Below are 27,591 nucleotides of genomic sequence, written 5' to 3'. Positions count from 1 at the left end.
TCTCTCTCTCTTCATTCCCAGCTCATTTCTTTCCTTCAGTAGAGCAGTTGCATCTCTTTCCGAGGAGCTGATATGCAAGGCTGCTTATTATGAGGGTGGTGTCAGGCGGAGGAGAAAGAGCAGCGGAGAGTAAGAACCCGTCGCTCCTTTGATGGCTCGACCTGAGAGACGTCATGTGGGCGACATTCTGCGCGCGCATGCCCACGTGTGTGCTTGTGTGCGTGTGTGTGTGTGTGTGTGTAGTGTGTGTGTGTGTGTGTGTGTGTGTGTAATGTGTGTGTGTGTGTGTGTGTGTGTGTGTGTGTGTGCGTGGTCGTTCGTCTGTGCGCGTGCGTGTACAAGCATCCCTTTTCGTGTCTACAACTTCAATTGTTTGAGGCGATATCATAGCTTTAAGAATATTGGAAAATTTGTTATCACATGTGCACATGCATAAATTCATAAGTTCACACAAAGACAGTAAACACGGGGCTGTTTTCCTTTTTTTTTCTTTTTTTTTTCTCGCCTCGACACCGGTGATGATGCACGGGGTAAAAAAGCCCTTCCTCGCGGTGAGCCGTGGATAAAAGAGTGCAGGGAGCAGTTTACCACATAGAGGAGGAATAGAATTGATCCCCTCCGTGTTAAAAACATGTGATACAGCCCCTCAAACACGTCTTGAGAGAGGGACCCCGTGCCTGCGCAGCCGTCAGAGGGCACCGCCGCCCCGGACGTGTGTGTGAATAAAAGTATAAATAAACCTGGAGTTCGCTGTCCAACTTCAGCTACTTTGTCCACTGAAAGGGATTGGTTAAAGGAATCGTTTGGATTTTTTTCACGTTTATACCCGTTTCATAACTCCCCCCCGCTCACGTGTAGCACATGGGGGGGGCCGTCATTCCCGCAGCAGTCTTCAATGCAAGTAATGGGGGACAAATCCACAATCTGTGTTCCGTTCAAAAAATAACAATTTCAACTGAATTGCAAAATTCCCTGTATGCCGGTACGATTTTCATTGCTGTGCACGTGTAACATCGGGTGACTGCAGAATTGTGAGCCGCAATTTACTACACATCTAAAAGATTTGTGTCAACAAAGATAAGAGGACAGTTGCTGGCCACACGAAAAAAAATAAGGAAAAGCTTTACTGAAGTTAAAAAAGCAAATATTTTGACAGGGCTTGCTGAAAATTATTATCTGCTAGTTCCTGACAAAAATCTCAACACAATGCTTGTATACAAATATGAGAGAAATGAAGGTAATCTTCAAAAAAATAATAAAAAATGTATTTTCCTTGGTTCTTGTTGCACTCTAAAAGCATCGATTTTCTCTTGAAACAGCAAAAGCAGCCACTGTCACACAATTCAGCAGGTCAACCATTTGTGTGCAACACCGGTAGCAACACTGCCAAGCAGCAATGAAAACAGAGCCAGCAAATAGCAAATTTTGCAAAAAAAACAACATTTTTATTTATTTTTTAATAACTCTGGGATAAATAACTTTGGATTTCCAAAGTCAGAATGTGGCTGCGGCTTCATGTAAGCTTTTCCTGCAAAACTATTTGTCGTGAGTTTCGTCACTGAGCGCAAATCTGTGGGTTTTGTTCCCCATTACTCGCATTAAAACTCCAGATGAAGAAAAAAAGGCTTTAAAAAGTCCGAACTACTCCTTTAGGACAAAAAACAATGATCACATCCCAGACATGCAAGTGGATTCACAGGCCGACAAATAACAGGGGGGTGGGGAGTGGGCATTTGATCTGACGGCGACACAGAGACAAACATCTTTGTTTTCGCGCTGCAAGGTGACACATCTCCCACCGCAGACACACCCCGAAGCCGAACCCAGACGCAGGCCACGACATCTGCCGACCGCCATCATAACGGAACGCCGCCCCACGCCATGTGACCTCGTTTGCTCAGAGACTTATCAAAACGACCATGAGACCAGAATGCAGCGGGGTTTCTCAGGCACCGCTCGCCGCTGCACACACACACATGCACGCACGCACGCACACACGTACACACACATACGCGCGCGCGCGCACAAACACACCATAACGCACTCTATAACATCAAACACCGACACACACACATACATGCACACACACCTGCGCCGGCAACCGCAGGCCCTGTCCCCGTTGGCGTGGAGACGGGAAGAAGTTGAGGTTGAGCATGCGTGCGCGCACACACACACACACACACACACACACACACACACACACACACGCAGGCCCTAACCTCATCCAGGATGTGAGCTTGTCACCGTAGAGTCCTTATCTCTTGCACTGCTGCTGCAACCCAGGGGCCACGTTGTGGGTGTGACACCTGCCACCGAGAGAGAGAGAGACAAGAGAATGAAAGAGGGAGGGGGGGACGGAGAGATAGAGGTGGGATGTGTAAAAGAATACACAATACAAGGTACTAAGTATAGAGACGTGGGCAGATAAAGAGAGAGGCGGAGGGAAAGATTAAGAGATTGAGATAAATCTTTTCCTGTCTCTGTTGTTATTCTTTTGTCTTTATTTTTTCTGTTCTTTTTATTGTCTCTCTTTGTGATGTATAAACTCAATTTAAAAAGTCCCCCAATTGCCTTCTTACGAGAAGAATCAGCGGATGTTCAATATCGGCCGACAAACAAATTTGGTTAATATTCAAAAGCGTGGGTCATCGTTATTCATCTTCTTATTTTCCTCATTGTATATTTAATCCCCCCCACACACGCCACCACTGCCACCACCATCTTTTCTGGAATGTTCCTTTTTTCTTCACACTATCCATTTCCCCGAGACAGAGTGATATGTTCACACTGGCCCGGCGTTATTACACCACCCATAATGGAGTCATGCCGCTGTGACCCCCCCCATCCCCAGCCGCCCTGCGCGCCTCCGCCCGACGATTTGAATAAACGCGTTCAATTAAATCAAACTTGGAATAGTGTAGCATTTAATTGAAAGGGAATTATCCTCTATATGATTTCAGAAATGATCTCTAGGGAAGTGCTGGTGCTTTTCAACAACTCACCAATTAGACTCTTGTCTCTTAAATGGGGACTACCTCCAAAGGAAATGCCCCGCATTAAGACTTAATGATTCGGGAGCTTACCAATTACGGTGGCCATGAATTTCTTTTCTCGTTAAAACAAGATATAATTTTATGGATTCATGAAAGCCGAAAGCTCTGTGTACAGTACTGTATAAGCAATGCGGTGAGCCATAAAATGGAAAAAAAAAAGAAAAGAAAAATAGCTTATCTTATCCATCAGATGCATACTGAATAGTTAGTTGTATGCCATTTTTAAATAATAATAATAATAATAATAATAATAATAATAATACAAAATAATAATACAAAATAATAATATAAAATTCATTCCAAAAAATACAAATAAATAAACCAAAAATAAATAAAAACATTTGAACAAATATAAAATAATGTAATACAACATAATGGTGACATTCGAAATGCTCACTTAATTAGTTAAATAAATGTACCCGATGGGATTTCAAAGGGCGGCTTTTAATGGGAACGGCCTTTGTGATTCTACAATTTCATTCATATTTTGTATTTTTTTTTCCCCAGTAATCACAATGACAGCTGTTTTAATACCGCTGTAACATTAACAAAAGAGGGCAGCAGGCTGCTGCCAATTGACCAGTCTGTCCTCCTCCTCCTCCTCCTCCTCCTCCTCCTCATCCTCCTCCTTCTCTTCCTCCTCTCTGGCTGTTGAGTCAGAGACGGACGGGGGGATGAGGGGTTTGGGGGCGGGGGGGGTTCCCCTCACCCAGGGCAGGAGGAGGGTCTGTCTCCTTCGCCTGCCTCTCCAGCTGCCTGTCTGTCTGCCTGCCTGAGTGACTGGGAGATTGGTTTATTTTAGTTCATCATCTCCCTCATCAATCTTTTACATGGGACCGGGTCAGCAAAGATGACAAAATTGAATCGCTTATGTGGTCGAAAGTTTCTGGCAGCGGCTCGGTGTGAGTAAACACAAAAGGCTCCTCACTCTCTTCCCTTTCTTCTTCTTCTTCTTCTTCTTCTTCTTCTTCTTCTTCTTCCCCTCCACTGTCACCCCCTCCCTCTCTCCACCTCTCACTCTCTCTCTCTCTCTCTCTCTCTCTCCCACTCCCCCCCCCCCCCCCCAACCCCACCACCCACCAGAGATATATGAATACAATGTGTGGATCTGGTTGGCTCTGTGAACTAGGTGCCAGACCACATCTGAGACACTGTGCTGAGGGAGCAGATTTCGATGATGACGTCTTTCTCCCCTCGATCCCTTTCTCCTTCCAAACCCCTCCACCCCCATCCCCCCTTTTTGTTCCGGAGAGGCCAGGAAAGTGACCACGGCAGGAGGTGACACTTTCCTCTCCTCTGCCAATTCACTGCTTGCACCAAAATCCATGGCTCGCGCTGCAAACTCCCATGTTTGATGCCCAGAACCACACATCCACTTAGTATGGAGTGATTCTTATTCATGTACTTCACCGAGCAGCTACTGTACTCTAGTGTATGTGTGTGTGTGTGTGTGTGTGTGTGTGTGTGTGTGTGTGTGTGTGTGTGTGTGTGTGTGTGTGTGTGTGTGTGTGTGTGTGTGTGTGTGTGTGTGTGTGTGTGTGTGTGTGTGTGTGTGTGTGAGTGTGCGTGGATGTGTGGGTGTGTGGGGCAGACTTGGCCCACCGAGTGATGACGGCGAAACGACAGATCTAATCAGGGCCGAGACGCGAAGAGAAGCTGAGAGAGAGCGAGGGAGAGGGAAAAACCAGACGGGCAGACGAACATGGAAAAAGGGAAAAAAGAGGAGTCCTAGCTTGGCCCTCTGAATCCAAACACATGTCACAAGTTGTAAAGCGCTGTCGCAGTGGAAAGACAGGCGGAGGTAGAGAAAAGAGAAACAAAGCCACGGCACACGGAGGGCCGGGACCGGTTGAGTGTTACCACAAAACGTCTATCTTCTAACTTATATTTATATTTTTAGCGGACTGGACCAGATCTCTGTGACAGGTTTTCCACATTGCGGCGGTTAATAATATAACACGTTTTGTGCTTTTTTAACAGTTTGGGTCGAGATCTGACCGTGCACCGAAACCCATTAGAATCCAGTGGAACCCAATGGGTTCTATTGGAACCCAATGGGAGGTACATTACTCTAGTCTCTTTGGCTTTGTGCCGGTGTTGTGACTCACCGAGCAAACAGTTTAGACTTTGCCATCATCTGTGCCCTTCCCAAAACGACCACTGTCCTCCCTCCTCCTCCTCCTCTGCCTCCTCCTCCCCTGCCTCCCCCTCCTCCTCCTCCACCCCCGTTCTGTTCCTCCACTTACTGACACGCACCGTCCGCCCCAGAACCCATGCAGGGGCCGGTCGGCGCACATGGGGACGGGACGCTTTGAAAAGTAAGCCCTCATTTGGGCAGAGTGGATTCAGATGGCTTGGCCGCGGCTCAAAGGACGAGCGGCTCTCCGGGTCAGCTTATTATTTCAATGGATGCAAGGCGCTGATGTTACAGAGTGTGGTGCACTTCAATCAACCAACGGGCCGGGCAGCTCAGCACCAGCACCGGGGTCAAGGCTGAGGTTTCGTCTGGTATGGGGCGGGGGGGGAGTTGTGGTTTGGACGAGACAGGGCCCTTGGACTTGGACCCTGACCCCCCCCCCCCCAGGCCCCCCATACAGGGTCTACACAGTGGAATGCAAAGGTTTGGGCACCCCAGTTCAAAATGCATGTCACAGTGGCTATCTGGGTGAATGAATGGATGGAAACTCATGTGACCTCTAAATTGTATAAGGTCAATCATGACACTTTTCCTCCAAAATGTATAGCAAAAGTATCTTTAATTAATGAATTAATTTAAAGAAAATTATGATTAATGAATATTTATTTATTTATTACAATTATATATATATATATATATATAAAATTAATAATAATAATAATTCCTCCGGAAAATTCCTGTGTAAACATTTGGGAACCCCTCTGCATTATCTAGTGTTACTTTAAAAAACTGATCATTTCTAATGCCCAGATTTTCTTTTTAGGGATTCCGTGTCGGCAAAATGTAAAAAAGATCACAACGCAGCAGATAGTTCAACATCTTGACGAAATTTCAACCCAGCGTCAACAAGTGAAATCAGCTCACCTCCCTCTGTTCTTGCTTTTTGTTTACTCGATTTAGGAAACGCAGTTAAAAAAGCTTGGCCAAGTGCTTTGTTTGGATGGTCACTTATTTGCGGATAAAACAACAAAAAAGAAAAATAAATGAATTAGTTTCATCTGTGGCAAGGGAATCCCAGCCCGAGCTAAAGAGAAAAAAAAAAGAAAAGAAAAATTGCTCAAAGATGGTGAGTTTTGCAGGAGTGAGGGAGAGAAAAGACAGATGTTTAATTTCCTTCAGTGTGTGTGAGCACGCAGCTGAGAAGTGTGTGTGTGTGTGTGTGTGTGTGTGTGTGTGTGTGTGTGTGTGTGTGTGTGTGTGTCGGGAGGGGGTTCTCATGTTTGCATTCTGTCAATGTGTTTGTGTTTGCGCCGAAGAATATTTTTCACTGTGTTGTTTTTTTTCTTCTCTCACCCTCCATCTCTCTCTCTCTCTCTCTCTCTCTCTCTCTCCCTCTCTCTCTCTCTCTCTCTCTCTCTCTAACAGAGGACAATAATTAACATAAGTAGACTCTCCAAACACAAACAAACAATTAAACTCATGAGTCATAAAAATATGGAAGCAATCTTTGTTGTTTTGTCTTTTTCTAACTTTTTTTTGTTTTGTTTTTTGGGGCTGGCGGTGGAGTCTCAAGTGATTCCTTGTTGTTGCGTTTGTTTCTATAAGCGCACATTTCTTTGTTCAATCCAGTGCAGTTTATTATCATATTGTATTACTTTTTTCCTGCGTATAATCTTGTGGTGACGGTCTCATATACACTATCCGTGATTAAATCACACACACACACACACACGCACGCATGCACGCACGCACGCATACACACACACACCCACACACACACACACACGCGCACGCGTACGAACACCTTCAACTCAAACTAATTAACGCTTAACACTCGAAGCCATGAAAAACAATCTCTCCTGAATGAGCGCCATCATGTGCGCTTGACCGAGCCCGTGCCTCGCCACCGCTGGTCGCAGGCAGCCTTGCGAGAAGGTTACGTGGACTATCTCTGTTGTTATTCCACTGCGGGCATCTGTTCCCGCCGCTCACATTGCGCCCGTTATCGGCTACAGCGATATTAGTCATGGCCCCGGAGTTGTATAATTCAGACTTACCAAAGCGTGCCATCCGCCACCATGGTCTGCTTCCCGCTCCAACCTGGCCCTGATAGGGTAATGTGGGGTGTAATAACGGCCAATTAGGAGGGATCACCAAGCAGGACATGCAAACACAGACCACCAGACCCAGACCCAATCGAGCTGGGGCTGGAGCTGTTGTTTATTTTATTTTTATTTTTTTTCCTGGAGCTGATCTGATATCAGTATTTGTTGTTTTTTGTTCAACTCCAAAATGGATGTGGACTTCATTTTGGACTCTTAATCTTGAACTGATCTGAGACCAGATCAGTACCTCGGAACTAAAGGTATGGAACAGTTGGGGTCCTTGACTGCGCGGGGCAGTGTCAGAATCGAGGACCACCCAGACTAAAATAACATGCACTGTAAGGCCATTGTGCAGCCAGCCCCACCCTCTGTTCTGCGACTGCTGTGTGTGTGTGTGTGTGTGTGTGTGTGTGTGTGTGTGTGTGTGTGTGTGTGTGTGTGTGTGTGTGTGTGTGTGTGTGTGTGTGGTGGGAGCAGATAACCTCCAGCACACTGCATCAGTAATTTGCGCTGATGAATTGAACCGATTTGCAGATTTGCTCGGCGCAAATTGAATAACGGGTATTTTCCTGGACTAGATGTTTATCCCCGTTAGATGATAATACCACACAATGACCAAAGCACAGAAGGGGGGCAGGGGGTGCTGTTGGTCTCCGTGTGTGTTCTTCTGTGTGTATGTATGTGTGTGTGCACGCCTATGCATGCATATTTCTCTATTCTGTCCGTGACTTTGTGCCTCTGTGCTTACCTATGTATGGATGCACATATATGTAATTGTTAGGCATGCTCCATAAATTCTGCTATTTTCTTTTAAAAGCCTGCCCCCCCCCCAGACACACACACACCCCCCCACCCAACCCCACCAAGGACAGACACTACAATGACAATTGCTGTGACTGTATAAAACAAAGGCAATGGCATTTGAAATGTCATGCTGAGGAGTGTGAATCATCTCATCTACGCCGCCTGTCATGGCTAATAATAATACATTTTAGCAGCACCTAACGAGGAACAAAAGGCATGAACAGCGTTCACCAGAAACATCCATCTAAACATGGAGCTGTGGTCCAATTTAATTTCAATCATGGTTATGATAACAAGAACAAACAGCTGCTCTGAAATATCTACAGTGTCTTTGTGAAACTTCAAATTGGACCTTTGGACCCTACCAACACAGTTTTGGGTCCATGAGATTTGGGGCCAGAGCAGATCCAACCATGAGGGTCGGTCTTTGGAAGCTTTCCATCGGGACTTCAGGAAAGCATTATTTCCTCGTAGTTCGAACTTCTGAACTTCCCTCGTCCCAGGAAGTCCTGCTGGAAAGTGTACGACTATTGTTGGGCAATGGTCAAATAACGTCAAAAAAGTTGCTTCGGTAAGTGTTTCTTGATGACCTCACTGATTATCTAGCTTGGTCGTTGAACCCCATCATATGCACAAGGGTTGTAGATGAGACCTTCCATGCCATGACCAAGTGGAGGGGGAGTCTTTTTGAAAGGCTCTTTGACAAGTCCAAGACTTTTTAGGCGAAGAGTCTGGCTCAAGACCCTTGGGGCTGAAATTTGACACTGAAGGTACAATGAAGACCACAACTGCAATTGTAGTCTATGATCTTCATGGCAAATGTCAAAACTTGACTTTACTGCAAAATTCCCGCATTTTGTGACCTCTGCGTAATCTTTTTTTTTCATCCAAGTTTGTTGCACTGTTTGACTATAAACAACATATTTTGTGAGTGGGTATCAACAGTTATTGTATCTCATCGTTCAAAATGAAATCTTTATCTCTTTTATATTCGATATCAATTTCAAAATAAAGATAAAAATATCAGTTTTGGACTTTTCTGGCCTTTAAATAATATGTTGCGTCTCTAAACAACATCAAAACCTGCATTGTCTGAGACCTTAAAAATTCCTGTAAAATTAGCCCTTCAAAATATAAACCTAAGTCCTGACTCCTGACTGGAGTACTACACTGACAGCCCTGATTTACACAATTTTGGTATCAACTGTCAGGTCCCATGTACAATAACATGCAAATTTGGTTTTGGATTGTTGGATTGTCAGTAAAAGTCTTCTGAATTTGGTTTAGCCAGCAGATGGAAACATGTACGGACGCTTCAGATGTTTCACAGTGACTTCTAACCAGCGCTAAAAGACGACTCAATCCCACGTACAGTAGTGGAGCTCAGTAGAGACCCAAAGGGCATCTTCTACACAACATGTGGGCATCTTGAAGCTGTGTGGGGAAAATAAAACATTTAAAGCGAGTTCGATTTAGAGCCGCTGACAGCGTGTGAGGGAAGTTACTCATTACTCATAACAACATTTGGATGCCATGTGAACTCACCCTGAAATGAAACAAATGGAGTCTTTTCAGCATAAATTACTGGGACAGAACTCGGTTCATATCGGGTCACGTCGTTTTATGGTCTACCTGTAGGAGAGTAGGCACGTGCACACACACACACACACACACACACACACACACACACACACACACACACACACACACACACACACACACACACATGTGCATGGACACACACGTTCAACATCAGTGGTGGAAAGTAACAAAGCACAAGTCATTGTTTAATGCACTTAATTTCAAGTGTCAGTACTTACTTAAGTATGTTCAGCTGAGGACCTTTCTACCCCACTACATTTCAAAGCAAATACTATTTTCATTTTTCTTTTTTATTCTATATTTTATATTATCATTATGATAAATTATTATTACAAATCAGGATCTATATTTATATTTTATTTGTTCATGTATATTTTCATTTACTGTGACATCACCTAAACTATTTCTATTGTAAATTTTACTCACATTATGCATTTGGTCTAATCTGCAGATAAAAAGCTACTGTAGTGTCAATGTGGCACTTTTCACTTTTGCGAGTCATTTTGTATCAAGTTATTTGTACTTTACTTTAGTAAATGGCCTTCAAAGTGTGTCTTCCACCACTGGCAAACACGCAAGAAACTCTAAGTCAAGTTGTACTGTCATTCCAGCCATATACAGTGCAGTCTACAGTGGAACGAACTTGCATTTATCCTGGTCCTCGGTGCAATGTTTCAAATCAATACACAAGGGTTAGGTTAGGGTGTGGACACTGCAGACCTGGCCCATATACTACGGTACCTTTTGCCAGACAGCAAGAGGGAAAAGTGTCTAAGCAGCGTTTGGTGTATTGAATACAAGAAGATTCTTTATTTATCACAACACATGCTCTCATGTGGTGACAGCAACCAACGCACACACTTCAAATGGTGGCTGGTGTAATGAGTTCTCTGCTTTTAACCCATCCTGGCTTGTCCTTTTGCCAGGAGCAGCATACAGTGATGCCCCGGGACCAATTGCAAGTGTCCATTGTTGGTGAGACGACAATGTTTTGCATGTTTTTGGTGGGGGTCCTCACTGATGTTACATGGAGGAAACTCCATGTGAGCACATGCAAACTCCACACAGAAATGCCCCTAATCGGGTGATAAGCCGCCAGAGCGCGGTGCCAACAGCACCCTAGGCAGGAATCGAACTTCTTGGTGTGAGGCAGCAGGGCAATGAAATGTGCCACTGTACCCACGCATATCGAATAGAAGGGAGAGGGACCCCCATGATCCTTTCAACTGTCCTCACTATCGCTGCAGGGACTTGCGGTCTGAGACGCTGCAGTTCCCATACCAGGTATTGAGACAGCTGGTCACACTCTTGATGGTGCTCCTGTAGAACATGATGAGGACGGGGGGGGGGCTTGCGCTCCTCAGACTCCGTAGAAAGTGGAGATGCTGTTTTGTGCTCTTTTAGCTAGAGGCGTGGAGTTGAAAGTCCATTTCGTATTGTCATCCGCAATGTGCACACCAAGGAACTTGATGCTTTTGACCTTCTCTACAGCGTAGCCATTCATTTGCAACAGGGAGTGGTCAGTGTGGGCATTCCTGAAGTCATGGGGATGATTGTGTTGACAGCTGAACTGAAGTTTATGAACAGCATTCTCACGTGAGGTATGCAAACTGGCAGGGGTCTATTGGGGAGCCCGGTTTACACATGAATGGCCCATGACCGAAGCACTTCATTGTGATAGTCTTTGAGGCAGGACACAATTTCTGATTTTTCCTGCATTGGTATGATGGTGGTGGTCTTGAAGCATGCTGTGAGAGCTGCCTGGCTCAGGGAGATGTTGTAAATGTCTGTGAGGACATCTGTTAGTTGGTCTGCACATTCCCTGAGCACACGACCAGGTATGTTGTCAGGTCCAGCAGCCTTGCGTGGGTCAACTCTGGACAGAGTCTTCCTGACGTCAGCCATTGACAGGCACAAAACCTGATTATCGAGAGGAGCAGTGGTCTTCCTAGCAGGCACGACATCCAGTGCTTCAAAACCGTGCATAGAAATCATTCAGCACATCTGGGAGGGAGCCATTGCTGTCACAACCACAGTGTGCAAACTTGTAGTCAGTGATGGCCTGGAGGCCTTGCCACATGGTCGGCATGTCTCTCTGTCCAGAAAGTAGCCATGCATTTTCCGTGAGTGCGCCCGCTTTGCTTCTCTAATGGCCCTGGACTGTTTGGCCCACGCGCACGCAACTTAGTGGGCAGCCATGGCTGATGGTTTGCTCGTATAGTGATGGACTTGGAGACAGTAACATCATCTATGCACTTCCTGATGTAGCCAGTCACAGATGCTGCATACTCCTCCAAGTTAATGGAAACAGTCCTGTAGTGCTGAGGTGGCTTTCTCTGGCCAGACTCTGAACTGCCTCAGAACCGCTTTGGCTCGTATTAGCAGCAGTCTGTATGCTGGGAATAGCATAACAGAGATGTGGTCTGAGGAGCCGAGGTGGGGGCTCGTAAGCAATGTTTGTGTAAACAAGGTCCAAAATGTTCGCCTCTCTGGTTGAAAAGTTCTCATGTTGATAAAATTTGTGCAGAACTGATTTGTGATTTGCGCAGTTTAAATCCTCGATGACAATGAAAAAAAATTGTTGGGTTGGGTTGGGTTGAGCGGTTTGCAGTTCACTGACAGTCCTGTAGAGTAAGCTCAGTGCCTCCTTAGCGTTGGCACTGGGAGGGATATACACTGGCATTATGACAATGCCGCTGAATTCCCTTGGCAGATAATGGGGTCTTCATTTCACAGTCATGAACTCCACCAGGGATGAACAGTAGCTGGACTACTGCAACTACCGCAGCATTTGCACACCAGTCTTTGTTGATATAAACACACAACCCACCGCCCAGGGTCTTACCGGAAGCTGAGACTTCTCTGTCCGCACGGAAGGAGGTTAGACCGTTCAGCTGGATGGCTGTATCGGGGATGTTGTCATGAAGCCATGTTTCCGTAACAACGTGCGTGGCAGTCCCTCATCTCACGCTGGGAAGCCAGTTGTAGTCTGAGGTATCCAGTTTATTGTCCAAGGAGCGGACGTTGGAAGGAAAAATGGTTGGAAGAGCCGGTCTGCTGGGGTGCCCGTGGTCTCGGGGGACGGGATCAAGCGCTGTTTTTCCAATTTCCAGTGAGGTTTGGCGGTCGTAGACGTATTCAGGAGAGTTGCGGATGCAAACATGATTTGAGAAATTTGTGAAAACAAATTTCAAACAAGAAAACAAGAAAAACAAACAAGAAACAACATTCACCACATTAACTACACATGGCATCGTATTTTGCCGACCTGGAGAGCTCGTCTACTATCTTAAACCACTTTCCCATTATACTTTTACTTTTAATACTTTAAGTACATTAATGGGCACATGGTTATATACTTTTCCTTGAGTAGAAATGTCATTGTGGTACTTTAACTTTTATTAGAGTCTTGTTGTGTCAGGGTATTTGTACTTTTACTCAAGTAAAATGTCTAAGTACTTCTTCCACCATGTTGCAATGCAAATGGACTTTAAAGTACCTCTTCCACCACATTTAATACTTTAAGTACATTTAACTTACATACTTTTCCTGAAGTAAAAATGTGAATGTGCTACTTTCACTTTCATGAGTCATGTTATGTCAGTGGTATTTTTGCGTTTACTGAAGTAAATGGTCTTCGAAATACTTTGTCCACTGGCAACCACACGAAAAATCACAAAAACCAAAATGCTTGTGTCTACTTCATGATTTTAAAAGGTTTGCGCTCGAGATGGAGAGCTTAAAAGTGCTGTGACCCTTCCAGTCGCCTGTGAGGAAGGTAGGGCACAGCGCAGAGAGGGCCGATGGAAATATCTGTGGTCTGCTGCTCGGAGAGGAGGGAGCGAAGCAGGGAAACTTGCTTTTAATAAACAAGATAATGGCTGCCATACGCCCCTTCTCACACCACCGCTGCCTGGAGTCTCTCTCTCTCCCTCTCTCCCTCTCTCTCTCTCTCTCCATCTCTTACTTTCTCTCCATTTCTGTTTCACACCACCCCCCCTTCCCCTTTTGCGCCATAAACCGTACATTTGGATTTATTTGAATGGGGGGCAGCGAAGACACGAATAAAAGAGAGAGAGACAGAGAGAGAGAGAAAGGGGGGACAGAGGGGAAGAATGAGTATTTTTTTTTGGGGGGGGGGGGATCTTCAAACCAACCAACAATTAACTGGCGTCAGGATGTTTATAGGCAGCGTGAGCTGGTCCTCAGTCAGTTCAGTGGTGGCCTCGTACGCTCGTTCTCTCTAATACTGCAATTATAAACAGAGAGAGAGAGAGAGAAAGAGAGAGAGAGAGAGAGAGAAGAAGTAGAACATCCATAATTTACTCCTGGCCCTCGGGGGTCGTTGCATTGAGAGAGAAACCGTCAGTTCAGTCATTCGAGCCATTCACTGTGGTTATTAAAGTGGTAATCCGTAAGATTATTTAAAAAAATAATAATTAAAAAATCACGTACTGTATTTGACCCGCTTTTGTTGCTTGTACATTTTAAAAAACAGCTATTTAAAGTATTTGTGTTATGTATGTGCTCCCATCTATGCTGTTATCCATTGGTGGTGGCATAAAAAAAAGAACAGCAAAATAATGTCCCCACCGCCTGAAGTGACCAGGAAAAAATAAATCAATCAATCAATCAGAAGGAGGGAAACTTTGGAGAAATCAATGTGATGGTGTATTGGAGCGTATTAGAGGAATCCTGTGACAATTTTATGGATTATCACTTTGAGGAACGTCTTTTCCCGAAGCAAAAGAATCGCGGAGGAGTTTTTATTTAAATCAGTACAATTTGTACAAGGAGTCATGCCTCCATGTTGACACCAAACTCTCGGGGGGAACAACGCTGTTTCCCAGGTGCGCACAGTACAGTGGGTACAATCTCTATTTCGGTTTTTCAAAACGGAGACCACAAAACGCCTGAAAACGGCGTCTTATCTTCCTCATCTGGTTCCACACAGTGCAAAACCAGTTTGAGAGACTTCCAAGAAACACAGCGGTGCGGCAAGGATGGGCTCAACGGGGTGACACACACTTTAAATACTTTCCACTGCAATAGTCTGACGGGGAGAAATACCACAGCTGCCGCATTCTCAGAGAGGGTTTACGCACACACACATACACACACACACACACACACACACACACACACACACACACACACACACACACACACACACACACACACACACACACACACACACGTGGAAGAAAAATGTGGATGTTGTGTATTTATAATAGTTTTGTGTTTTGTGAAACCCCGAGCGTGTGTGTGTGTGTGTGTGTGTGTGTGTGTGGAAGCATTTTAAGTTGGTGTTTCATTGTAGTTTTTATTTTGACAATAAAATGGATCGAATCAAGTGCAAGAAGTCCCTCTACAGTGGAATTGCCCTGATTTAAATTAGCGACAGATTAGGAAAACTGGTCATTATTTGCGATCCTCCGCTGGTTGTGTTCAGACCTGCCCAGGAAAATCTGGCAAACCATAAAAACCTAAGCCAAGGTGATGAAAACAGTTTTTTCTTTTTCATGACACATAAGCAATGTAGTGTCCACACACACGCACGCACGCACGCACGCACGCACGCACGCACGCACGCACGCACGCACGTACGCACGCACGCACGCACACACACATATACATACATACATAAACACACACACACACACACACACACAAACACACACACACACACACACACACACACACACACACACACACACACACACACACACACACGCACACACTAATATTTCCTGTCCTAATCTATTTAATTTCCCCCAACTCCTTACAACAACTGTGGCCACAACTGTGGGGAATTGGATTTGTTAAACAAATGAGATGAAGGGCTTGATGTCCCCACCGCCGCATGACCTGAGCAGCCAAACTACTGTGCTCAAATTCTGTTTGTTTGTTTGTTTGTTTTGGGGGGGGGGGATATTACACACAACGTTAGGAATTGGACTCACAAGTGGAGTTTGGAAACAAATAAGTTTTGTCTTCGATCGTGCAACACACTGCAGAGGAGGAGCAGAACTTTTTTAATTTTATTTTTACTTTTGTACGTGTATTAAAATGCCAAAACCAGTGTGTTCGTGTATTCATATGGTCAGATGATTTAAACTTTGAAAAGTTCAACCTTCATAGGTTTTAAAATCAATAATTGAGCTCAAACAATGAATCAGTAAACAATGTTCACTGCAAAACATTATTTATTTTTTATTTTTCATAAACTGTACACATGTGCAATGGGATGGATGAATACCGACGACCCATCAGGATCAGTGATACAGAGTATGCTGGACCTTCTTCTTATGGGCCTTTATGATTCAAACTCACTTTTAAACGCATCAAACTTCATGTTAAACTGGTTTTGTTGTCCTGGTGGTTTTCTATCAAGAGGGTTCAGCTTCTAAAATATCCTTTCACAGATTTTCTTCCCTGGCTCGTAAATGCTGGTAATATCCAGCTTCCTTTCACCCTCCTCTCTTTTCTCTTCAATGAGCTTGCAGCGCATTTTAAAGAACGTACACGTTGGTGTGTGGAGCACTCACAGGGTTCATGAATTCCGTACAATTCATTTTATTTTTTATCGGGAATCTTTTGAGGATGAACGTTTGGGCAAACGAGCCCCGGTGGCGTCGGAGAAATTCAAATACAGGGCGCGCGAACAACTCAAGGTGAGAATCAGATATTGACCCGTTGAACCAGCTAAAGTTAAAACTCCATCTCACCCGCACCCCGGTTCCAACCTTCCCAGTTACGGTCGTGGCCCTTTCCATCCCTTCACGCCGCTCGACGCGCACTCAAACTGCGGCGGAACGGAAGGAAATAGCATTCCGGGTCGCTCCACAAGTCAGAGCCCATGATTCTGTATGAACACAACATTTACATCCGAGGCAACAAAGTGGTTTTCACCGCAGAGTCATAGCTGTAAAACCGCTGCTAACTGTTGATGTGGATCCCAGCGGCTTGTGAAATGCATCGTCCCACAAGAGCCTCGTCCTGCACCGGGACGCTTGGTTTTTCTTTTTAATTTTCACTCCTCTCCACCCCCCTCCCCACCCCTTCATTTTCATTGTCTTTCTCCCTCATTCTCGCTCCCCTCCGCTGGTGCTGTTAAACCCTCTGAGACCCGTCGCTGTGGTGTTGCGCCAAGTATTTTTGGCTCGGCGCTGCTTACATGCAAAATGCAAATTATGGTGAAATCCGCCGCGCGGCGATCTAATTTGCTGCTAAAACCACATTTTATAGTGATATCTTTTCCGTCGGCCTCGCTTGTTTTAGATAGATTTCCACTGACACGTTAGTTACAGTGCTTCATATTTCTGGCAAGAGAGCATCTGTTTTATTCAATTACGTCGCAGTTGATTCGGAATTGACATTTGGTAATGGATACGACGCAGATATTAAAACGCCCTCGCCCCCTGCCGCATCTGCATCGTTGGCTTTTTCATGTGACGACATGCACTCTAATCAGGGTGTGTGCATGTTTCTTCTGAGGTTTCTTCCCAGGCTTCTTCCCAGGTACACAGTAGCCCGTCCCCCGTCCAAACACAGATGTATTGTTTTCCCCCAGGAAGGGAGAGGGGAGGGCGGGGGATTCCCCACCTTTTTGAAGAGGAATTAGTGCAGCCCCCCCCCCTCCCCTTCCTCCCTTTGGCCAGACACTCGGCCGGCCCTCTCCCTCTCCCCGTCTGGCGCGGCGCAGGGCCGGGCTTGCCAGGACACGCCGGAGAGCCAGGCTGCAGGAGCTGTGAGAGCTGAAGGAATGTGTCAGTTATCCCTCCGGCCCGTCGTCGCTGATAATTCCAAATGACAATAATGAAAGCGAGCGCAGAGAGAGCGGCATGGCACTGTGGCGCCCACCGCGTCTTCCATCAGCTGAGCAAAATGAGGCCTCGGATGGGACGGGATGGGACGGGGCACGGGGGGCAAGTACAACAGATGTGAGTGTTTATGAATGGGGATAAGTGCGAGGAACCGTGCCAAACTGCGTGTGAATCTCTAAGCTTTTGGACCTGGAGCCCGGTTTGGACGGGGTAAGTCCTAACTGGCATGATCCCACTCCCATGGAGAGAAAACAGACTGGTTGGTTGTCTTTTTTTTCCAACATGGCCACCAAGAACGTGACATCACAAGTGCAGAATATCAGAAAAGGCGTCGATGGGGACGGGGGTGAAGCGGTGCTGCGGTCGTGGGTTTTGGCCTCCTCTGGGAAAAGCAGCAAGAAAGTCTCAAGTTTTGCCTGAATAATAGATTTTCATTATGTCCAGTATTAATCAAGATGGATGATTGTGGTGGACGCGGGGGGAGGCAGAGGAGGGGGAGGTGGGGAGGATTTGCACAAGCCTCTCTTGGACTTTCTTGGTCCATTATCTCGTATCCAAAAAATCCACGTTGTGGCTTCTGTCAGGCAGAGAATACCTCTGCCCAAGGTGTCCTCGTCCATCTCATTCCGCCTGTGTTGCCAGACAGATGTTGGCATTTGAGTGGGAAACCTTAAGGGAAGGCGCTGGTCCTCCAGGGCGGCAGCGAGGAGCAAATTATATTGACAAACATGCATGAGATTCCTCCTCCGTCAGACAACCTTTTTCAAACCTTTTCACTTTTTTATTAATATCACAGACCGATTCCTTTTTGACTGACAGCTAAATTGTATTCAAAATCCAGATCTTTTTTTTTTTTACCTAACAAGAAATTCCTTCCAATATGACTTAATCATCCTACCCCCCCCCCCCCCCCCCACCACCCCACCCCTGTCCAAAAATAATAATAACACAGCGGAACAATCGCCACGCTCCCCAGCATCCCCATCTCCCTATCCCAGAGAGAGTGTTGAGTCTAATCTGTGGATAAGTGCGGTGATACTCCTTGCTCCCCGATGCCTCCCATGGGAGGTCCTGGCTTGGCCGGAAGCTCAGGATTAATTAGAGCCCCTCGCTCCGCCCGCACCCGCTCCCCCCCCCCACCCCGCCCGCTCTCCACGAGTCCCGGAGGACACATTAGGGAGCTCAGCGCCGGTCAAACACTAACCGCATTAGCAAGCCGTTAGAGCCTCGGAGCCGGGTACCTCGCGCTCCGACACGATGCCAGGTAGTGTAATTAATAGCTACCTCTCTCCCTCCCTCCCTCCCTCCCTCCCTATCTCTCTCTCTCTCTCTCTCTCCCTCTCTCTCTCTCTCTCCGCCACTTTAGAAACATCGGTTATTATTTACCACCTCCAACCTCTGAGACATTTTGTTCCCCCCGGCGCCAGGGAAACAGCGGCACTCCCCTTCTTCCGAATGGCGACCAGGAGGTGGCGGGCGGGGGTTGGCAGTGGGGAGGTGGAGGCAGAGTCAGAGGTGTCGGCGTTGGCGGCCGTTTTGGGTGTGTTCTCTTCCCTTGTCTCTCGGCGTTCCCAGACGTCTTTGGGCGGCACAAATGAGGGCTTCCTCCCGCATTGGCGGCGGCGGTGAGAGATGAGAGTTGCAGCCATTAACTCTGCACCTTTTCAGAATGTTTACAGCCGTGATTTGAGAGTCAGAAAATTTCATTTCGTTTTAATATTTGCGGTCGAGATTGATTTCTATGGCACACAAGATAAAAGCATGGGGGGTGGGAGGGATTACAAACACGTTTTTTAATTATATTCATTTGCAATTTGAAAACTTAGACTTTTTTCCCCAATCAGAAAAACAATTTCAAGGATGTATCTGGTGATTTTTTGAATATTTTCATACATTCGCCTCAACGTTCATTCATTTTCCTACCTGACAAACAAGCAACATTTCAATATCCGTTCTGAGTGTTTTCTTTCTTTTCATTCGTCCATATTTTCATTATTATTATAATTTTTATTTTTTTTAACTGCCTTAAGATGCAAATTGTCTCACCCCCGGCCGGCCAAGCTGTTTCTTGAATAAACACAGGAGCCTGAGCGATCAGGGCCAGCGCGGATTGCTTTGGGTTTCGGTGAAATGTCACCACAGAGAGGAGCTAATCTCCAACCGGGCCGGATCTGCTTGATCACTCAGTCACACTGCCTCCTCTGAAGGTTAAGGCTGAGGCAGCTTTAGGTGGAGGAGCGAGCTGTACACACACACACACACACACACACACACACACACACACACACACGCACGCACGCACACACACACGCATCGGATCATGGCATATCCATTCTGTCCAACCAGGAGCTAGGGATAGAGAGGCGTCCACCGTCCTTCATGACCCAGGTTTGCAACCTGACCGCTGCCTTTGATGGACTCCATAAGAATACATAAAGGATACAAGAGAGGGAGATAACTAATCCCTGCAATATTAATGTCCAAAATGTCATACAAAAGACGGTGGTATTATTCAAAACGCAGGAAGGCCTGGACAAGGGAGGGTGGGGGGGTGGAGGTGTGTGTGTGTGTGTGTGGTGTGTGTGTGTGTGTGTGTGTGTGTGTGTGTGTGTGTGGTGGGGGGGGTTGTGGACCGCTGTGTCTTGAGCCCGTGTGAGACTCAAGAATTGTATAATGAATGAACCGTAGGTTCCTGCCTTCAATCCCTCCGCACTCGCTTTTGCCCGGAGCGAGTGTGGCCGCGACTGTCAAGAGACTTTACCGTCTAGACATATTGGGAGAAAGAAAACTCCCGACCCCGCAGCGTCCATTTCAAACAACCCCGCCTGGGAGGAACTTCTGAAGTGGGGTTTTATGCCACTGATTCGGATGATTGTCTCAACAACTGTCCTCAAAAGGGGACGATGCACTTGAATAAATCACTGGCGTTTGTTCGTTTTTTATTTTTGTGATTATTCTCAGCCACCTCCGAAGCTGCGTTGCGCATATTCAGTGCCGGGAAGTGTGCAATTATAGTTACGAGCATGAGCGTAAACATAGCCGGAGCTCTTTGGAGAATATAAGCTTCTTATATCAAAATGGGTTGTTTGTCCCTCAATCACAAATCATTAAGCCATTTTGCTCTACTTTCTTGCTCAGTGGGTTATGAAAATGAGCGAAAAGCTTCCATCCCCCCTGCGTACAGATTATGAGCCTGTGTTTGTTACGGTCTGACTCTAATGGGCTAGTAATTACAGTTTGTTTATGAGTTTATCGATGCATTACCACCATGCCTGTATGGGCTATGGGCAACGGCAGATAAGGATCAGACATTTGTTTTCCGCGGCCCCCCTCCAAAGAGCGACTTAGCTCACATTGTTAACTCCCACTGTGATCATATTACAAAACCCAATACTTTTGATCCACTCCAACGCGGGTCTAGGGCACGCGTCGCGCTTGATTTTGCAACCTTGGAATGTCTTGTATCATTTCTCGATTCGATGTGAAGCCCAGGGCTGCCAAAGCGAAGTCCAACGTGAAAAGAGTTCATTAAAGCGCAGGACACACTGTCCAATTTGCATCTCCGAGAAGCCTCCGCGGCAGCGGCGGCGGTCTTGTTCACTTAGCGGGGTCGGGACCCCAGCGCGCACCGCAAATCACTAACACTTACCGGCGCGCCTCCTCCTCTGTGTTTACATCGCTCTGTATTTTGTGCCAATCCTCGGTGCGTGGTCGGCTGTCGGGCCGCGGCCCCGCGCCGTCCGGGGGCTAGGCGGGGGTGTTCCAGCAGCCGTCCCGGTGCCTTTCTTCCTCCTTCTTTCCAGGGCTCCACACAACCTGCGCAGCATATGCTCAGGGAAGCCTGGACGCAGAGCCCACTCGCCCCGTTTGTGTTTGTGTGCGGTCAAATTTAATCAAGGCGGCATCTGTTGGTGTTTAATGTGAGTAATTGCCTATGTGTGTGTGTGTCTGTGTGTGTGTGTGTGTGTGTGTGTGTGTGTGTGTGTGTGTGTGTGTGTGTGTGTGTGTGTGTGTGTGTGTGTGTGTGTTTGTTTTACTATACTTGTGAGGACCGGTCTCCAAATTGACTATTTATTAGTTTAGAAGTGCACCAGAAACATGGGTCCTTACTTTGATACCAGGACAAGAATGTGTGTGTGTGTGTGTGGGTGTGTGTGTGTGCGTGTGTGTTTGTGTGTGTGTGTGTGTGTATTTGGACACATGCCTATATGTGTGTGTTATCATAAGGTTTGTGTGAATGTGTGACAGTGACGGACAGTGTGCGGCTCCTACTGTGTGTGTGTGTGTGTGTGTGTGTGTGTGTGTGTGTGTGTGTGTGTGTGTGTGTGTGTGATATATTTTTGTGTGATTGTGTTAAGGTTTGCCTAAGAGCCCATTGTTAACTTCAAAAGGATTCCACTGAGGTTTTAATTATGCTACAGCTTAACTTGGCACCAAACACTGAGAGTGATCCTGGCTGAGGCCTATAAATCTCTCAGCACAGACACATCCACGCCCTCCAAAGCCCTTCACTCTCCTGGACCTCCCAGACACACGGAGGAGTACTCAGGTTGGCCCCACACATACACACAAATGTATACACACACACGCACACACACATGGACACACACACACAGAGACATACACAAGCGGATACAAATCATGGGTACAAAAGCTTTGTGAAAAAATATATACACATGGGTACATAGCGCACACACACACACACACGCACGCACGCACACACACACACACACACACACACACGCGCGCGCGCGTGCGCGCACACACACACACACACACACACACACACGGACACAAAACATGGGTACGTAAGCTTTGTGAAAATATATAGTCATAATGGACACATACACACTCACACACACTAACAGTCACTGATCCATATATATTTATTCTTTCTCGTGTACTCCCACTAACACATCTATATAGTGTAGCTCTCTCTTTATCACACACACACACACACACACACACACACACACACACACACACACACACACACACACACACACACACACACACACACACACACACTCAAACGCATTCCTTCTCAGATATTCACACCAAGCCACAACCATACACACACACACAGGTAATAATTTTGGCAATTATCATTAAGTATTTAGTCATAGAAATAATATTTTACCCACATATACACACACAGACACACACACACACAAACACTGACAGGCAGGACCGATATGTAGTGTGTGTTCCCGAGTGTGTGTACTCGGGAACGGTGGAAACCGGGAAACAAAACTCCACACGCCTGCGCGACATTGTTTTTGTTTGTGTCAATTATTTCCTGGCTGTGGATCTCCACGGTGTCTTGATGTTCTCCTAAGTGGATGCCATATAGTTAATGTAGTGTGGCGCCCCCCACCCCACCCCACCCCCACCCCGCCCGCCCCGCCCCCTTCTCTGCAGCACCCATATGCCTCTAAATCTGGCAACCGAAACACCCCAAATTATCTCACTGGCAAATGATGTTTGTTGCAAGCTGACAATTTCCAAAACGACTGGATCGTTCACCCCCCCCCCCCCACCACCACCCATTTCAGGGTCGAAAACAGACGGTGGGTAGGGAGGTAGCAATGGACTTGAAAAGCGATACCTCCATGTTACCTGCATGAAAGGGAGTGTTTTTTCCCTTTCTCTCTTTCTTTCTTTCAACTGGGGGATTAAAAGCAGCGTGCTTTTCTTTTCTTGTCTTTTCTCTGTTTTTTTTTTTTGCAGGGGGGGTGGTATTCTTCCCCCATTGTGCTCCACCCTCCTCATTAAAGACCGCGCATATTCTCCCAGGAGAGTCCTCCGACACCACAACTCTTCTCCACAGGTACGGCTCTCTGGGGCCTCTCGTTCTCTCTCTCTCTCTCTCTCTCTGTCTTCTTTCCCCCCGCCTCCCCCCGTCCTCTCACCCGGTCTCCCTTTTTTTCCATCAACTTCCCGTCCTCCTTTCCTCCTTTACTTTACTTTGGCAATGGGATGCTCCATCTCTCTCTCTCTCACACACGCTCCCTCCCTCCCTCTTTTGTATCCCACCTTCCATCTGCATATGCAAGTGCTTATTTTGAAGTCACGGCCCACAACAGATATTCAATATTAATGAGGAACCTCATGAATTTTTGAGCTCTAATTAGACAGCTAGCGCTTCGTTAACGGGAGGGGGGAGAGAGAGAGAGAGAGAAAGAAGGAGGGAGAGAAAGAGGGAGAAGGGGAGGGTGTAGGGCGTGAGGTGCGGCATTACCAATATAATTCTGAACCTCATGCTCTTGCACCCTCTCAGCCACCCCCACCCACCCCCACCCTCGCCGACCCTCCCCCACTGTCCCCAGTAATGTCCCTCCTTGGCGGCGGCGATGGGGCAAGGGGGGCTAATCAAGGGGCTGGGATGGCAGGGCCTCATTATGAGACAGCTGGCCATTAGTTTGCGGGCCCGTGCACATTGTATCATCTTCGCCATCGGCCTCCTGCTGGGACATTATTTAGCTATTCCATTTCATCGTCACATCAAATGATGCAACGGTTCTTCTTCTTTGCGGGTGCGGGGTGCGGGTGGGCGAGGTGAGGTGGAGGCAAGGGGGAGATGTGGGAGGGGGAAAAACAGGAAGGTGACACCTCCGCCCCCCCTCCGGGACGAGACAGACAGTTCCTCTCCTCACTGGTGGCTGAGATGGGGAGTGTGGCGGCGGTGGTGGTGGCGGGTGGGGTGTGACCGAACGTCACCCCCCCCGCACCCACACACAGACTGTAACATCATACATACAAAATCTGCACACACATTTTCCAAGATTTGCATCGTCTTCCTCCTGTATTGACCAATGCTTGGCTTGTTTTTCCATTGACTTCCCTCTTAATTTATGACATGTTCTCCTTCCCATCCCTCCCTCCCTCCCTCCCTACCTCCCTTCTTTCCTTCCGTCCTCATTTCATTTTTTTTCCCAGCTGCCATCTCTGTGCCACCACCGCAACAATATAACAGACATAAGCTTTTGCCCTTAACACCCCTGCAGCGGCCCCCCCAACCCCCCCCCCCCCCCCCCACTCCTCTTTTCTCTCGTCTCTTCTCCCACATTGTGTTTCCGTGTTCCCGGTGTTTTCTTGAGTGCCGTTCCCTCTGTGCCGTGCTTTCTGATTCCCAAAGGTGTGTCGGCATCAGCACGGATAGCACAGGCATCAGCGCCTTGTCCCCCCCCGAATCCCCCAAACACCCCCCCCCCCCCCCCCCCCCCCCCCCCGCCTACTTGTGCATATGCAGAGGAAAGGAGCATCTCCACCCTGGCAGCAGCAAAACAGCCTCACTACAAAAGAGACGCGCACCTCTGACGGTAACCATCAAAAGGGGCGTTGACAGAATAAGGGCGGGAGACGATGATCTGAGAGGCAGGGACATTGAGGAGGAGGAGGAGGTGGTGGTGGCGGAGGAGGAGGCAGGAAGAGAAAGGGGCTTTCTTCCCTCTGTCTCCTTTCTCTTCTTCTTTCTTTCTTTCTGTTTTTTTTTTTTTTTTTTTCCCTCTTCATTTTCCCAAGATTCATCAAGCCCCACTTGACACATGTCTGACTCGGGTGGCGTTAATCTCCCCAGAGGGGTGGGGTCGCCTCTTTCTCCTCCGCGCGGCACTCCTTCACAGAGCCCCCTGTTTCCCTCTTTCCCCTTCCTTCCCGGTGATTTACATTTCGAAACAGACGATGGGCCCATCAAAGACGGTCAGTAACGACAAGGCCTTTCATCAGCGGCTGGCGTGGCGTTGGGAGATAGTGTACAGTGAGGTTTCATTGATCATTAGCGTGGGGGGGGGTGGGCGGGTTAGACCCTGTTTGTCACCGGTTTATGCGTTCTCCGGGCTCCCGGCGCTGTTTTATCCCAAGTTTTCCTCTCGGGGCTGGACGTCGATGGCGGGGTTTGGGCAAGTGGGACTTCCACAGGCAAACGTCTTTGACATTCATATACCTTACACATACAGTACAACCTCACGAATAAGCTTTAAAGGGTCGTACCAGCGTCAAATCCAGGTTCAGCACATTTACTAGTCAGCACGCACATTTTACATTACCCCCTGACCATTTTCCTGACGAGAGGTAGCATATTTGGGACATTTTCTATTCAAAATTCCATTTGAGACGGCGGAACCACCAATGCTTTAACATGGAATTAACAAATAAAAAAAATTGTTTGTGAAGTACCTTTGATGATAACATACCGTGATGCCATCGTTGCCGATGGCACAAGGAGTTCATTCGAAGGAAGGTTTCTCACCATTTCGTATGAATTTGCCGAAACCCAAAAAATAGAGACGATATTAACGGTAGGGTCCTTTCAAAATTCCAAGGTCTCCCGTCAGACTGGAAGATTAATGCTGACTACGTTATTTTTTATTTCTCAATCACGCCTTGGTTGAGGAGCAGTTAAGCGGTGATGTTAAATTAAGGCAGACGTTCGCGAGTCACTTCAAATCAATTCAATTGGTTCATTCTTAATTCAAATCAATCCCATCTCTCTGGTTTAATGGCTCAATGTAAGCCCGTTAATGTCAACAAACCTTGGATGCTCAAAGGGAGGAGGAGCGAGGTATAGACACCACACCCATTTACCGACAAACACCACCCTCGTTGCAGTACAGACTGATCCCTGTTTTCCTCTCTTCAACCCAACCCAAATATTAAAAATATTAAAAGCAAATCATATTTTGTGTGATAATTACGGGAAATAAAAATACTGTTAAGCTATAGCAGTGATCCTTAACCATTTAATTTGATAGGCATTAGTCCACGGACCACATTTAATGACATTTTGACTCTGAGACCTCAATTTGAGAAGATTTTTCCTGTTAAATATGATTGAGTCCAAACCTCCGCCCCTGTCTATACGATAGTTACAGCGATAACAGTGAAACCAGGATCCAAACAGTCATTATTGTACATTCTCCAACGGTGCTAACGTCTTGTAAATAACTTTAATTATTCATCATTTTGCGGGGGACCCCCTAGGAGCCCCTTGAATGACCCCTGGGTGGTCCCCGGAAGCCCACGTTGGGAACCACAGAGCTACAGAACACTGAAACTTAATCCCAATAACTCTCATGACTTACAAAAAAAGACTCTTATTATTAAAATGTCATGATTTACACACAATGAATCTCATGAGGCCAATATTTCAAATCGACAGCGTTTGTGGTACTGACCTCGAACAATCTTGCAAGTTTGGACTTTTCTGAGAAACTTAGCACCCTGGAACGCAGCAATGAATGTGAATAACAGTATAACAGTGTCAGACCCCTTGATCCCCCCCCCCCCCCCGCCCCAAAGTGTGAGATTGTATTAGCGGGGCCCATTCATCTCCAATAATTTAGTAATGTAGATAGTAGATTAGTTGTATTCCCCGACGCCTCGCCAACACCTGGGGCAAAAAAACTTGCGTTCAATACCTCCTTGTTCTCCCATATTCCTGCTGTGGTAGGTGGCCCTGCAGCACCCCCCACCCCCCCCCCCCAACCACACCCACCCACAACCCACTTCTACCCCCACGCTCATTTGACTCTAAATTACTCAGCTCTACAGGGACGCGATTCTACATCAGCTGACCGATTCCCCGACCCCTATGTGCTCCGCAATATCAAAGATATCGCATTAGGGTGTGAGAAAAAAAGATCCGGTTTGTGCACATTAATGCATAATCACGTATCATTTTATCATACCAGCCTGGTATGTAACCCATGACCCCTTTTCCTGTAATTACAGCCGCCAAGTGGCAGGAGGAAAGCGCGGCGTAATTGTTTTTGAGAGAGGACTCGTGGTGGCAAAAAAAATATGGATTTCAGATGCCATATTTGTGCTAAGGAATTTGGGCTTTTTTTTCTCTCTCCCTCTCCATCTCTCTTTCTCTACTCCACACACAGACACACACACACACACACACACACACACACACACACACACACACAAACACACATACACACATTCGCCCTCTCTTTCTCCCCCTTTCCCGAAAAGGACCCTGTCGTTTTCAGGGCTTTCTGCTCCCGGGGTAGTATGCTTTTTATTATTTTTCCAATTAGAGTCAATTGACCTGA

The sequence above is a fragment of the Zeus faber genome (assembly GCF_960531495.2).
Source record: "Zeus faber genome assembly, chromosome: 2".
NCBI classification, from domain to species: Eukaryota; Metazoa; Chordata; class Actinopteri; order Zeiformes; family Zeidae; genus Zeus; species Zeus faber.
Note: the sequence above shows the minus strand (reverse complement) of the source record.